We start from the raw sequence: 14,765 nt of genomic DNA, 5'->3' as shown, positions 1-14,765 counted from the left end.
TTCCACTCTATGGATTTGTTTATCCATCCATTTGCTGCTTCCAGTTTTTGCTGTTGCATATAAAGCTGCTATGAACATTCATGTAATAGCCTTTGTTTAGATGCATACTTTCATTTGTCTTGGGAAAATACCTAAGAAGTGGGATAGCTGGATCATAGGGTAGATATATGTTTAACTTTTTAAGAAATTGCCAAACCGTTTTCCAACACTGTTGAACGATTCTCTCACCAGCAGTGAAGGAGTGTTCAAGTTGCTCCATATCTTTGCCAACACTTGATATGGTCAGTCTATTTTGAAAGTAGTGATATGTCTAATTTGTATGTAGTAGTGTCTCATTGAGGTTCTAATTTGCATATCCATAATGACTGGTGATGCCAAGCATATTTTTTTTTATCTTTTATTTTTATTTTTATAGCTGTGTTGGGTCTTCGTTTCTGTGCGAGGGCTTTCTCTAGTTGTGGCAAGCGGGGGCCACTCTTCATCGCGGTGCGCGGGCCTCTCACTATCGCGGCCTCTCTCGTTGCGGAGCACAGGCTCCAGACGCGCAGGCTCAGTAATTGTGGCTCACGGGCCCAGTTGCTCTGCGGCGTGTGGGATCTTCCCCGGCCAGGGCTCGAACCCGTGTCCCCTGCATTGGCAGGCAGATTCTCAACCACTGCGCCACCAGGGAAGCCCCCCCAAGCATATTTTAATGTGTCCATTTGCCATCCATTTATCTTCTTTAGTAAATATCTGTTCAAATCTTATACCCATTTGTTTTGTTGGGTTTGTTTTCTAATTAGAGTTTATTAGAGTGTTTAATATATTCTGCGCTCAAGTCCTTTTTCAGGTAGAAGACTTGCAAATATTTTCTCCCAGACTGTGGCTTATGCTTTTATTTTATTAACAGTGTCTTTCAAAGAGCAGTTTTTATTTTGATGAAGTCCAGTTTTTTTCTTCTATGGATTGTGATTTTGATCATATCTAAGAAATCTTTGCCTAACCCTACATCATAAAGATTTTCTCCTATGTTTCTCCTAGAAGTTTTATAATGTTAGGTTTTGCATTTAGGTCTGTGATCCATTTTGAATTGAGTTTCGTATATGGTGTGAGACATGGATTGAAGTTCTACACAGGAACTAAAGGCCCTGGAAATAGTACCTATGTGAATAAAAAGACTTTTTTATCATTTACATATTTTGTTTAAAGCAAAGACAATAACAATATAATATGGTGTTTAAAATATAAGTAGAAAATATTTGATGATAGCAGTAGTGTAGAGACTGGGAGGAGAGAAATGAAAGTATGTTTTCTTAAAGTTCTTACGGGATACCTGAATGTTACTTTCAGGCAGAGTGTGATAACGTAGAGAGGACACTCTGAACCTTGAGAAACCACTAAACAATACGGAGAGTTATAGTTAATATGCCAGCAAGAGATCCAAAAGCAGGCAGAAAAAGAGGAAAAACAGAACAAAGAACAGATGGAACAGATGGAAAACAGATAAGTTGTAGCTTTAAACGCATCTACATCAGGAATCCCATTAAATACAAGCAACAATGTCTTTAATAACCTGATCTTGAATATCCGTCATCAACAGGAGGCATGTGGGAATGTGCGTAGAGATGGTCTGTTGGAGTCGGTAGAAGTTTTCTTTTGATTCTTTAAGTTTTCTCAGTAAAGTTGGATGTGAGAAAACCAACTTTTAGCTGAGAAAACCTTGTCTAATTTAGGTTGTTACCCTTGAGCTGAGCATCATTTTTATTTTCTTAATTTGATCCTGAACAGGTGAGGCATAGAAAAGAAATTCCAGATAAACATTAAACTGATTCGAATTAAACAGACAAATGGGGAGCTAAACTTTGTTTTCGATTGCCTTAAATCTAAAAGGCAAAAAATATTGTAATAATTAACACAGCTAGGAATCTGCACCCAGTGCATCTCCCTCATTCGTCTAGAATGCTTACTGGGAATTAATATTAATAGGGTAGTTTCCATCGAGACTTTTGCAGCTGCAAAGACCATAACATCACAGCGGCGATGCCCCGGACAGCTTCGAGGCTTGTGTGTGTCTGTCCAAGTCCAGTGTATCTTTTCCAACCAACTCAACAGCAAATACTTCTTGAGCTCCAATCATGAAAGCAGTACAGTGCTAGACACTCTTAATATTCCCCTAGTTCAAGATCAAGGGCTGTTCAATTAATTGCTGCAACTTTTCTTCTAACAGAAAATCTCTCATAAATTAAGAAGAAAATGATACATATACACAGGAGAACTCTGTTTCAATTGCTTTATGTATCATCATGCCAAACCAACAATGCTTTAAAAAGGCCCACAGACACCATGGAAATATCCCCCAAGTGCAAGAACATAAGTATTTTTCCTGTAGCTCTCCCTTGACAAGTCCTAACACAGCACTCTTAAAGAATGAAAGACAGCCTGGAATCAGAACGCTGAGGAAGGGTGTACAATCAGTGAGCAAACCACCACCTTGAGTTGATTCTTGTCAGTTGTGATGGACCAAATTTGGTTTCCATTTGGTTTCTTTGGTTTACACCTGAGAAGACCTCAGTGCCTTTGGAGTGAAAGTAATTTAACATATAATTTAGCTACATGAATATTTGCAGTTTGCAAATGGAAAGGAGACACTCCAGTGTGGGAGATGAAGTTTGCTTCTTAAGACAAAAGTTCTCTTAATTATGGACCCATAATTTAGGAAAGAAACAAAAGTAGAGATGTCTCCTGACTTCTCTATTAATCTGAAAACTGCTCCATCTACCACCTTTTGATCTAAGTGGAGAGGACATTATTCAGTTATCCTAAAAACGACATAGTTCAAGTCCACTGTGTACTAAAACTAAGACCATAAATATCTTCTATTTTAGGCAGTGATTGTGTCTCTGTATCTGTGTGTTGTGTGTATATGATTTTTTTTAAAGGAGCATCAGCAAGACATATTTAATAAATTAATGTTTGCTTCTCGAGTGTCACATGTGGCTGTGATAGTAAATTCGCTGCTACCCACGGAGGTTGTGAAGGGAAGGGGCCCAGTGACCAAGGAGAGTTGGGTAAGACATTAAGAATCTGTGCAGAGACTTCCCTGGTGGTGCAGTGGTTAAGAATCTGCCTGCTAATGCAGGGGACACAAGTTCGATCCCTGGTCCAGGAAGATCCCACGTGCCACTGAACAAGTAAGCCTGCGCTCCACAGCTACTGAGCCTGCACTCTAGAGCCTGCAAGCCACAACTACTGAGCCCGCGCGCCATAACTACTGAGCCTGAGCGCCTAGAGCCCATGCTCCACAAGAGAAGCCACTGCAATGAGAAGCCCGCGCACCGCCACGAAGAGTAGCCCTCGCTCGCCGCAACTAGAGAAAGCCCATGCGCGGCAACAAAGACCCAACGCAGCCAAAAAAAAAAAAAAAAAAGAATCTGTGTAGCCTCTCAGTTTCTACCCTGTTAAAGTGACCCAGATTCTGCTTAATTATGGTCACGAGATGGCCCAGCAAGGTCAACTGTCCCAGGATGAATGACTGAGAAGCTGGCAGCGGGGCTGTTGGTTCAGTTCTCTCCTACTGGAAAGATGTAATGGCTCCGGCCTGGCGATTTTCTTAGCTGGATGAGAGGCTGCACAGAGGGAGGAGGAGTGAATGATCCTGTGATCGTTTCTCTGGAAAAACAGTTGTGGAGTAAAAAAGCACCTAGCCAGACCTTCTCTCAAAAGGGCCCATGAGCGCAATAGCTGTCTCTCCTCTGTGTAGAGAAAGCAGTCAACCAATGTTCCTTGAAGCTCAGTGGAAGTTTTGCCTGACATCTTAGACAACTACACATGGCTCCTTAAGGGTGTGCAAATTGCCAGTGGTGTGACAGTGATAGCTAACATTTATTGTGCTTACTATGTGCCAGGCTGTGTTCTGGGCCTCATATGTTTTCACCAGTTTAGTCTTTACATACAACAATCCTAGGAGGTAAGTATTACAACTCCCTTTTTACAGACGTGGAACTGAGGCCCAGAGAGGTTAAATAGCTTGCCTGAGATCACACAGCTGCTAAGGGACAAAGCCAGGATTTGAATACAGGATCATAGGATCACAAGACAGATGGTGCTCGTGTAAGGAATATAGCTGACGGTAACGCAGGCTGCGGTTTACACATTTGGGCACTTAAGGCATTACAGATTTTTTTGGTTGTATTTTCAGTTTTCCTAGTGTTTTAATGAGTACTATTACCTTGACTCCATGGTTAATATTAATAAGGCTAACAAAAATGTTTTACTGAAATAAAATTAATAGGCTTTATTTGATTATTAAATTATAATATATGGTAATTATAATTTTAAGAATGTTTTAATGTGAGTAATAACATTATTGCAGATCTTATTTGCCTTATTTCTTTGTCTCTCATTTAGCTATTTTTAATTAGAGTCATCCTGCAAGGAATTTTCACAGCATGAGTTTTGCACTCTTAAAATATAGAAGTATAAGGACTTCCCTGGTGGCGCAGTGGTTAAGAATCCGCCTGCCAATGCAGGGGACACGGGTTCGATCCCTGGTCCAGGAGGATCCCACATGCTGCGGAGCAACTAAGCCCCTGCGCCACAACTACTGAGCCTGCGCTGTAGAGCCCTCGAGCCACAACTACTGAAGCCAGCGGAGCAACTAAGCCCCTGCGCCACAACTACTGAGCCTGCGCTGTAGAGCCCTCGAGCCACAACTACTGAAGCCTGTGCGCCTGGACCCCGTGTTCCACCACAAGAGAAGCCACCGCAATGAGAAGCCCGTGCACCGCAACAAAGAGTAGCCCCCACTCGTTGCAACTAGAGAAAGCCCGCACGCAGCAACGAAGACCCAACACAGCCATAAATAAATAAATTTATTAAAAAATATATATATATAGAAGTATATGTACTACCTGCAGTTTGTTCTTCTATCTTTGGCCTTCTTTTTTTTTTTTTTTTTTTTATAAATTTATTTATTTATGGCTGTGTTGGGTCTTCGTTGCTGCGTGCGGGCTTTCTCTAGTTGCAACGAGTGGGGGCTACTCTTTGTTGCGGTGCACGGGCTTCTCATTGCGGTGGCTTCTCTTGTGGTGGAACACGGGGTCCAGGCGCACAGGCTTCAGTAGTTGTGGCTCGAGGGCTCTACAGCGCAGGCTCAGTAGTTGTGGCGCAGGGGCTTAGTTGCTCCGCAGCATGTGGGATCCTCCTGGACCAGGGATCGAACCCGTGTCCCCTGCATTGGCAGGCGGATTCTTACTTAGGTCGCTCCGCAGCATGTGGGATCTTCCCAGACCAGGGCTCGAACCCGTGTCCCCTGCATTGGCAGGCAGATTCTCAACCACTGTGCCACCAGGGAAGCCCTGGCCTTCTTAATGTAAATTTATTTGTGGTGAGGATGATTAGGGAAAAAAAGCAGATATAACTGCAATATCACACCTCAGTAAAAAAAGGACTAATCTTCTGGGAGAGAATGGATACATGTATGTGTATGGCTGAGTCGCTTTGCTGTGCATCTGAAACTATCACAACATTGTTAATCGGATATACTCCAATATAAAATTAAAAGTTAAATAAAAAAGGACTAATCTCTCCCTTTAAACATCAGAATGTAAGTTCACTGAAGTGAGGTCATAGGCATGAATTTGAATATCACCTAATTAGTAGCAAACATAAATTATTCGCAAGATTCTGTTTTGTGTTATTAATCACAAGGCACATTCCTTGTACAAATTATTTTTTATACTATTGTAGATAACATCTTCTGAAATATCATTTTTAAGTTGTGTGTTGCAGGAACTTAGACTATAATTAATATTTGTAAACTGTTTTTCATATCCAGCAAATGTGCTAAATTCTCCTACCAAAAGCTTTGGGTTTTCTATGCACACAATCATATCATCTGTTAATCATGACCATCTCCCATTTTCTAATTCCTATGCCCCAGCAGTGGAATTAAAGATTCCCCTTGGCACTTTTTCAGGTTCTGAAGAGGCAGCAATGTTCCTGCATCTGTGGGAGCTTACATTCTAGTTGATGAAACAAGAGAGAAACACATGAGAAAGTATCAGATGGCGCTGAACAGAAAACCTGGGAGAGTGCTGTGGTCGAGAGTGGCTACCTCTGATTGGGCCTCAGGGAAGACTGGCCAGAGGAGGTGACTTTGAGTAGAAATCTACTATACAGCAACTGTGGACCATGCTGAGTTCAGGAGGAAGGACATTCACGGCAGAGCACAGCCTGGGCAAAGGGTCTAAATATTGGTAATCAATTCTGAGTGTTTGGTGGACAGAACGAAGTCCTGTGGCTGGAGTGTGGCTGGCAAGGGGCAAGTGGGATATGGTGAGGTCAGAGGGTTGGCCGGCCAGGGTGAGGAACTGGTTTTTACTCGTGATGTTGTTGGAGCACAAACTGGATGTTTTTCTACAAAGAAGTTACACAATCTGATTTATAATAAACAACTGAATAGGTAAATAAACAAGATACTTTCAGACCACGACACAAACTCTTTAACAAATAAATAAACAAGATACTTACAGAGGAGGATGACACAAACCTTTTAATGAGTAAATATGTAAACGAACAAGATACCTTTGGAGTATCACCCACTGCCAGTGCGTTAATAGACTACTCCCATAACATCCTGGGTGAGTCTTTCTCTCCCTCTTTTTTTTTTTTTTTTTTTTTTTAATAGACTACTCCCATAACATCTTGGGTGAGTCTCTCTCCATCCTGGGTGAGTCTTTCTCTCCCTCTTTTTTTTTTTTTTTTTTTTTTTAATAGACTACTCCCATAACATCTTGGGTGAGTCTCTCTCCCTCTTTTTTTTTTTTTCTTTTACTTTATTGAAGTATAGTTGATTTACAATGTTGTCTTAATTTCTTCTGTACAGAAAAGTGACTCAGTTATCCATCTTGTTGTTTATCCATCCTATGCATAATAGTTTGCCTCTGCTCATCCCAAACTCGCATTCCTTCCCTCCCCTAACCCCCCTTCCCCTTGGCAACCACAAGTCTGTTCTCTATATCTGTGAGTCTGTTTTTGTTTCATAGATATGTTGATTTGTATCATATTTTAGATTCCACATATAAGTGATATCATATGGTGTTTGTCTTGCTCTTTCTGATTTACTTCGCTTAGTATGATCATCTCTAGGTCCATCCATGTTGCTGCAAATGGCATTATTTCATTCTTTTTGATGGCTAATAATCCATTGTATCAATATATATGTACCACATCTTCTGTATCCATTCATCTGTCAATGGACATTTAGGTTGTTTCCATGTCTTGGCTGTTGTAAATAGTGCTGCTCTGAACATAGGAGTGCATGTATCTTTTCAAATTATAGTTTTGTCTCGGTATATGCCCAGGAGTGGGATTGCTGGATCATAAGGAAACTCTATTTTTAGTTTTGTTTTTTTTTCTCTGCCTCTTCCCCGCCCCCGCACCCCCCCCCCACCCCCGCCACACTTAGCTTTCTTTCTCAAATCTCTGCTTTATTTACAGATGTAACTTCTCAACACAGGGTGCCATCCTTCTGTGTTTCCTCCTATAGGAGGACATTCTGTGCAAGATATATACTTTTAAAATAAGGACTCTTGCCATGACTCTCACTCATCAAATCTTTATGATACCTATGAGATTTTTATTTGTTTATCTATTTTACTGTGGAAAATTTTTCATTTCTCTTGCTTTACTAGCTACATTGTATTTAGCTAATAAAAGCAGGTGGAAAAGAGAGGAGGATGGGTGAGGTCATGGTAGGGAAGATTGAGTATTCCGAGAGAGCAAAGAGCTTAGTTTGAAGGCTTGGTTTGGTACATTTAGAGAAGGGGAGAGGCAGGGAGCTGGATGGGCAAGGAAAGTGGCCTAAGAAGAGATTGGAGAGGCAAGCAGGCACCAGAGCATAAGGGACCTAGCAGGTCATGGAAAGGGTTTGGATTTTGTTTCAAGAGAAAATGGATTTGTTGAGAGGGTAGATGTACAAAAGACCACATATTCTTATTTGTGGAGAGGAAAATGAAGCAGTGTATTTAATCAAAGGAGAAATATGTAGCCCCAAATTTTCATCTAGAAAAAAATACTTTTTTTCCATCCTGGTATTTAATCAGTTGGTCTCCAATTAATTACCTTACTTTAGATTCATTATTTAAAGGAAAGTGGTGTTAAAACTTCGACTCAGGGTTTGCTATGCCATTCTCCAGCCAAAGAACATGCTGGGAAAAAAAGTTGTGAGTAAACTCAGGAAGAAATTGGAGGCCATTAAGACATATACAGAGCTGCAGCCCAGAAAGATGCTATGGGTGGAAAGAGGCTGGCAACCCAAACCCAAATTCCTAAGCAGGCACAGCCAGTATCCCACGGGTCTGAGGGAAGAGTCTCTGAAGTTTACAATTCAGTGCTGCATGGGGATAGGGTGGGTCGATTGAGCCTCAGCCAGGGTGAGAGAAACGAAGCAGCAGCCAGCCCTTAGGACAGCATTGTCCAATGTAAATATAACACAAAGCACATGTGTAATTAAAACTTTTCTAACAGCCACATTAAAAAATAAAAAGAAGAAACAGGGGAAATTAAATTTAGTAATGTATTTAATTTAACTCACTGTATCCAAAATAGGAGCATCTCAACATACAATCAATACAATAAGATATTTTACACTTTTTTTCCCATGAAGTCTTCCAAATCCAGCGTATTCATTTCAGTTTGCACTAGCCATGTTTCAAGTGCTCAATAGCTATGATATGGCCTGAAGAGCTAGGGGCTGTGTTGGGTTTTCCCCTATCCCATTGTGGTTTGCAACAGAGGTAGCTAGTCAGAAAAAAAAAAAAGAAAAAAAGCCACTTCTAGACTATGTTCATCAGACAAATCTCCAGATCATGACTATTGTGGAGCTGTAGGCTACTTCAGCCATTAAACATCCCAGATAGGATGCAGATTTGACCTTGTTCTAGAAGCTTCGGTCTGGTGTCAGTCAAGTTGAGGGCAAATATGAAAGGACGACATCAAACCAAGCATCCCCGAGTCTTACTAGACTTCTAATCAAAATTCATTCCACTAATTTGATTACATTGAAAAATGTAAGCTTCAATGAGTAAAGACTCATATATTTATAATAATTTATTCCCATCATAATGAGCATGCTCAATTTGTTTTTATAGTATCTAACCTTTGCAAATTGCCTTTGAATTGAGTTCATCTGTATTACGAGAGAGCCACACTATCATGAGCTGGGGAAAGGTCATGAGTAATACCTGCCAAATGCACGTTATCTCTTGCCTTAGCTTTCTTTTTTCTTCATTTTCCTGTTTTAGTTATTTATAAGAATTTGCAAACCTTTAGATTAAGTACTCAAGGACTTTAATCCCCTTCACGGGTCAAACAGTAGGACAAAAAACCTTGAATGTGGGCCAGACCTTTAGAGAAAATAGAGTTCCTGGTGTACCTGTCCACCCCACGTCTCTCAACAGGCCACCTCTAATCTGATGTCTTCAAGACAAACAGCCAAGCCCTCAAGTTATTATAATAAATCTCATTTTAGAATTCATTTACAAGCAAATATTTCAAACTTCCTTGTGGGAAATCACTAGAATTCTATTTGCACCTTCCTTCTTTCTCCCGAGCAAGTGTAACAGAGGACAAACCTGACTCCATACTGGATCTATTCCTTTAGCTCTAACCCTTGTGCTCTTCTGCCTGTGCTTAGTCATTCGGGCTCTGTACCTTCTGTAAGAGAATGTTGCCTATAGGCTGAAATATACACGTTAGCCCATTCTCAAGGCTCTAACCTTTAAAGGTATAACACTTTTCCATTCATATAGAGATAAGAATTTTCAGAACAGAAGTTTATAGAAACATTGTGACCAGACCTACCTGGACAGCTGCAAGAACAAAGGATTCCGGCACCAAGAAGTCTGCAACAACCAGCCACACCCCCTCCCCTTTTAGTAAAAAAAAAAAGCCTGAATTCTAACTCAGGTAAGATGGTTCTTTGCACGAGTCCACCACCTTCTTGGTCTGCTGGCTTTCCAAATGAAGTCACTATTCCTTTCCCCAACAACTTGTCTCTCAATTTATTGGCTTGTCATGCAGCAAGCAGTGAGAGCTTGGACTTGGTAACACAAGGAAACCAAAGAACTCAATGTAGCAATTATTTTGTGGGTGAGGTTTATGCCAAAGCTCAGCTATTCCTTGGAGATGCTCATCTGAATTCAGCATTCCTTACCAATTGGAAGTGAAACAAACACGCAAATACTCTTCACAGGACTAATATCACATTAATCCTAAAAGTAATATCTTTCTGTGCTGGGAGGGTTTGACATCTGGATATATATTTTAGGAGGTATGGATTCAGTGCCAAGAGAACATGTCTGAAACTTCTAGCATAAGCACTATTCTTCCCTTTAATTAAAATAGTAACTAATGCTTATAGAAGGCTTACCATGCGCCAAGCCCTGTTCTAAGCCCTTTTGTATATAATAAGTCTAATTTTCAAGCAACTCTATGAGGTAGTGTGGAAAAAACAAGAAATATATATATATATATATATATCGGTCTCTGCCCCAAATTCCTGGCACGGAGCTTCTAAAACCCTTGTAATTTCCTAAGTAATAAGAGCACTAGGAGAATCTTTTGTTCTAATGAGGCAACTCTGTGCGAGTTCCTAGATGTCTCCTGGATGGGGACCAGTCACCAGAAAGACCATACCATGAATGGAAGCTTGGACTTTTCAGCCCCCTTCCCTCCCACTTCTCTAGGGAGGGGAGAGGGGCTAGAAATAGACTTAATAATTGATGATGCCGGGCCTCCCCGGTGGCGCAGTGGTTGAGAATCCGCCTGCCAGTGCAGGGGACACAGGTTCGATCCCTGGTCCAGGAAGATCCCACATGCCCCAGAGCAGCTAAGCCCGTGAGCCACAACTACTGAGCCTGCGCTCTAGAGCCCATGAGCCACAGCTACTGAGCCTGTGTGCCACAACTGCTGAAGCCCGTGTACCTAGAGCCAGTGCTCCGCAACAAGAGAAGCCACCACAATGAGAAGCCCACACACCGCAATGAAGAGTAGCCCCCGCTCACCGCAACTAGAGAAAGCCCGCGTGCAGCAGCAGAGACCCAATGTAGCCAGAAACAATAAAACAAATAAAATAATAAAATAAATAACTTTAAAAATATATAATTGATGATGTGTACGGGAGGAAGCCTCCACAGTTGGAAAATATATCTATGTTCTGGGAGGGTAATGCACCCCAACTCCAGAGGGACAGAAGCTCTTATGCTCAGCGCCCTCCCAGACCTCACGCTATGTATCTCTTCATCTGACTGTTCATCTGTATCCTTTATCATATCCTTTCATAAATTGGTAAATGTGTTTTCCTGAGTTCTGTGAGCTGCTTTAGCAAATAATTGAATCCAAGGGGCAGGAAATCATGGGAACCTCTGATTTGTAGCCAAGTTCGACAGAAGTTGTGGGTAACCTGAGGACTTACTACTTGTGATTGGCATCTGAAGTGGGGCGGGAGCAATCTTGTGGCACTGAGCCCTTAACCTGTGGGATCTGACACTATCTCCAGGTAGCTGGTTCCAGAACTGAATTAAAGTGTAGGTCACCCAGCTGGTGTCACAGAATTGCTTGGTATGGGAAAAAAAAAACCCCACACATCTGGTGACCAGAAGTGTCAGAATTATTGTGAGTGTGATAGTAGTATGAGAAAGAAGGAGAAACACAGGAGGAAGGACTAAGTCTTTCAAACACAGATAGATGTTATTTTTTTCATTGTTCTGAGAAATAAAGTACAAAATGTATCCAACTGTTAAATCCAAGAGGCACACACATGGTTGTGTCTATAAGTCTATATATTTTAAATATCTCATAATCAAATAAAATTAAAAGTTTTTTAAAAGCTCAAAATGATATAAAATGCCTAGCACAAACCCTGGGCATTCAGAAAACATTCCCCATCCCTTCTACACCTCCCAGACCTCCACAGCACCTTCCACGAAACCTCAGGCTTATTCCATCCCCCATATGTCACCACCTGTCCTGATCATTATTTTTTTGCCATTTAAAATTTTTTTAATTGAAATACAGTTGATTTACAATGTTCTGTTAGTTTCAGATATACAGCAAAATGATTCAGTTATACATGCATACATATATATATTCTTTTGTTACATTCTCTTCCATCATAGGTTATTACAAGATGTTGACTATAGTTCCCTGTGCTATACTATTTCTACCTGTGACCAGACATGCCCCTTATTGCTAAATGGTCAAGCATTGGCTGGAATTAGCCATCAGTAGGGTGCTGTGGTCTTTCCAGTATCTGTACCTTAAGTTCTTGAGGGTATTGCTTGGGGGCATTTGGTGAAAGCCCAAATGCTATTATTTAAAAATCAGATGGGCACAGCCATGTTCATGACAGCATTATTCACAATAACCAAAGAATGAAAACAACCCATGTGTCCATTGACAGATGAATGGTAAACAAAACATGGTACATACAAACAATGGAATATCATTCAGCCTTAAGAAAGAAGGAAATTCTGACACATGCTACAATATGGATGAAACTTGAGGCCATTAAGCTGAGTGAAACAAGCTGTTCACAAAAGGACACACATTGCATGATTCCACTTAGATGAGGTCTCCAGAGCAGTCAGATTCATAGAGACAGAAAGTAGATGGTGTTTACTGGGGGCTGGGAGGAGGAAATCGGTAGTTATTGTTTAATGGATACAGAGTTTCAGTTTTGCAAAATGAAGTGTGCTAGAGATGGAATGTGGTTGCCACAACAGTGTGAATATACTTAATGCCACTCAACTGCACACATAAAAATGGTCAAGATGATAAATTTTATGTTACGTGTATTTTACCACAATTAAAAAGAAAAAACAATCCGATGAGCAAGCAAGCTGAAACCCAGAGACGGTTGCTACAAAAACCAGTTCTAATGTATTTCTTGACTTATTTGTCTTGGCTTTGTTTCTTGTTAATATTCACGCTCACGTTTGTGGTATTAATTTAAAAAAAAATTTTGTCATTAAAGGTAATTTCATCCATAATCCCACAGGCATCCCTAAAGCTCACCAGTTTTAAATTTTTCTGTGGGTTGTGGGTTTCTTTTGGTGCCTTTTAATCTTTTGTTTAACATTGAAATATGATAGTTTGCATTCTGTTTCCAAAACAAGTTCTCCATATATTAATTTGCAGTGTTGACTTATGCTTTATAATCTTCGTACTAATTTTTAGGGGCCTGAGGACATTTTATTGAACTAATATGCCATCCTTTGTTGATCTATTTATTTCTGGAGGACAAGTTTTAGTTGTTTCTTGTTTTTTTTGCTCTTGTAATTCCAAATCATGACTATTATCATTTTATATGTTTTCATTAAATTTTAAAAAATGGAATGGGCTTTATAACTTAGAGATTATTCATTTCTGACCTCATCTGAACAGAATCAAGGTGGTCATGACCCTCAATTTATGACATACCCTAAGTCTATACCTGGATATTTAAATTCTTAAAATTTGATTTCTTCTTTCATTTATGATACCCAGCCTCACTTCTCCTTCCTCTTCTCATGTATTTAACATACACACTTCCATCATTTTATTTACATGTATACATAGTAGGTTTCGTGTTTTGAAAAGCCTACTTAAGTAGCATTGTGCTTTTAACCTCATTTGCTTCCTTACTTTTTCACTCAACGTTGTATTTTTGAGATTTATCCATGTGGCTAAACACAAAGCCAGTTAATTGCTTCTAACCTTTGCATAGAATTCTATTTTACTGATAGTTCACGTTTGGATGGACGTCACTATGTCTAATTCCTTGCTACTGAAAGCTATGCTTTTCCCAGCTCACAGGTTTACATCTCCCTTTGCACTTGTGAGGAAGTTTTTGTGGCAGGTACTTGCACGCAGGCCTGGGATTGCCAAATCCCAGGGCATCTGCAGCCACAGTTTCAAGAATACTGGAGGCTGTTCTCCAACGGCTCTGTATGCAGGTAGTCCCACCAGCGGTGTCCGAGGGCTCTTACTCTCCAACATCCTCTTCAGAGCTTAGTGTTCGGAAGTCTCAAATTATTGACAAACTAAGGACGGTAAAATTGTATCTGGTTTTGTTTTAATTTGCTTTTCCCTGATACTTAGAGAAGTGAGGCATCTCTCTGATTAGTTCTTATGTGAATTACCTATTAATATCCTTCACCCTTTCAAAAGAATTTGAGGTGTCCTATCCCTTTCTTACTGACTTACAGGAACTTCTTCTGTAGTGTAGAAGTGCTGAAGCTGGCTTAATTCCTTTCCAGTCCTCTTAGAAATAGGCTAATTAGACCACAATCAGTCTATGTCCAGGTATGTCGACCCAGAGGTTAGATATAGTTCCCAGAACACCAATTTGCTTTGACAACTCTGGTTGGATTCTGCATAACTCTCAAGGCTTGGTCTGTCTCTGCAGTCACAATTCAAATGTCCTACTAATGATGCCTGAGATGAGGAAAGCCTCTTTCTCAGTAGCTCCCGCAAAAATCTAGGGCCGAAATCTCATTAACTTATGCTGTACTTTTAACTTTTCCTGACCAGGGAATAGAATATTCTGATTGACCAGGTTTTGAAAGAGATTCCTATGTGGCATGTCACTAAGTGGCGAAGAGACACTTCCTTCTTGTGTAGAATACAATTCTGCAGCAATACATAAATAAATAGGTACATGTATATTATGAAGATGTATATATTCTTATTCTAATATAAAGAAATTTCCCATCTATCCCCCATCCCATTAAATAAATATATAT

The sequence above is a fragment of the Physeter macrocephalus genome, chromosome 2, assembly GCF_002837175.3.
Source record: "Physeter macrocephalus isolate SW-GA chromosome 2, ASM283717v5, whole genome shotgun sequence".
Lineage (NCBI taxonomy): Eukaryota > Metazoa > Chordata > Mammalia > Artiodactyla > Physeteridae > Physeter > Physeter macrocephalus.
This window is presented reverse-complemented; position numbering follows the sequence as displayed.